We start from the raw sequence: 1767 nt of genomic DNA, 5'->3' as shown, positions 1-1767 counted from the left end.
CCCTCTTGTCCCCGCCCACGCTGAGTCAGAGCTGCCGCTCGTCAGGGGCTCCCTCCTCCGGCTCGGGGTGGGGGGCTGGGGCACCCTCTCGCTCCCTGCGCCTTTGCTTCTTGCGGGTTTTGCCGCGGTTTTGCCACTTCAGGCAGGGTCCCCCGGCGCGATCCTCCGCTTCGGAGCCCTTCGCCTCGGTGGCTTCGCTCAATCCTGAAGCCGCGAAGAATTCGCAAAATCCTGAAGCACCAGAGAGATTGGAGAAAGGTTAAAAGCAGAAAGGGATGGCGCGGTCAGCCTGGCAAATCTGAATCCAAACCATCATCACTCCAATGTAGAGCACTTTAAACAACGAATACGCTGGGGTCTGTCCTCACCACTTCCTTATGAGACTATTTAGTGGCTCAAAAATACAAAGGAAACCATATTATTTCCTACTCAAACGATTCATAATTTTACGTCTATGCAACATTTAAAAGCTAATGCAATGGAAGAAGTTCCTATAGGGCACATTATGTATGTGAAGTCAAAGCAGTACAATGCGATGAATTGTGAGACATGTTATTGCCTCTAAGTGTTAAGCATTTTTTTCCCGGTTGGCTCCTACCAGGAAAGGTGAAGTGGAACAGCTGGAGGATAATGAAACCAGCATGTGCCTAGTTTGTTTTGAGTCTAGCAACAAAATTGTCTAACCTGTGCAAGAGACTTACAGTGCCACCTGGATTTGATTTTACATTATATTTTATTCCTTGAAACCTATTATCTCTGGGCACCATACCAAGAATGCTTTCACTTCTGAGCATCCTTTGGATTGCAAGCATTATCTTTCCTCTGCTGCAACTTTGACATTTCTGTGTGTTCTGTTTTAAAAAACAAAAACCCACAAAAAAATCAAAGAACGTCAAACATTATGGATGATAATAACTACAGAAGGGATTCAAAGGAACCCTCTTACATATCACCAAAATCCGTTGGGATAGTGGTGACTACAGTGTAACAGATGTAACTGCTTGGCAATGGCTGAGGATCAATTCTTTCATTTCTCAGGCATTCTGAACCACTGGAATGACATCAATAGTTAGGTTAGTTTAGAGAAACAACAAAATGAATGAGAATTATTTTCTAAACTCTACCTGATCCCCAGCCATGACGTGAAGACCCATCTTGTCTTACAAAGCAGTGCTTAAAGTGTATCACAGTATCCCATGAGGTTACATTCCATCTTCATTTAAATATTTGTCAAACTATCACATACAAAAGAAATCAGGATCTGGTCACAGTTAAGCAGCATTAGTAAAAAAAGATGAAAATCCAGCAAATGGGTTGTTTGTTATAGAATGTCCAGCCAAAAGTAGCTGTAACCCCACCTTCTTGTATTGCTCTCTGTCCACCTATCCGCATAATTGACGACTCCTCCCCCCTCTGTGTTCTGCACCAGAATTTATCTCAGTGTTAATTTCTGTGTCTAACTTTGAATTTTACCCATGGTCTTTGAATTTCCATTTAAATACAGAGAAATGGAACAAAACCAGGCATTTCTATATTACCTATGTATAGTGTGGGATGCAAGCACAAAAACAGATTTGACAGCAAAGATATACTCACAATTACGTGTTGTTTGTAAAATGCTTTGGAAATATAAAAAGTTAAATGCTACGTCTTACTAAGTGCCATATATTTCTGCATGCATATGGGAGGTGGGTTGAAGAATGTGGGTAGATGTTTGCAGGGAAAGGGTAGTTAGAATGGGGAACATTATTATTATGGGTATTATGG

This window comes from Pygoscelis adeliae, unplaced genomic scaffold, assembly GCF_000699105.1.
Source record: "Pygoscelis adeliae isolate BGI_AS28 unplaced genomic scaffold, ASM69910v1 Scaffold238, whole genome shotgun sequence".
Lineage (NCBI taxonomy): Eukaryota > Metazoa > Chordata > Aves > Sphenisciformes > Spheniscidae > Pygoscelis > Pygoscelis adeliae.
The sequence above is the reverse complement of the archived record's forward strand: the minus strand, read 5'-3'. Positions refer to the sequence as shown.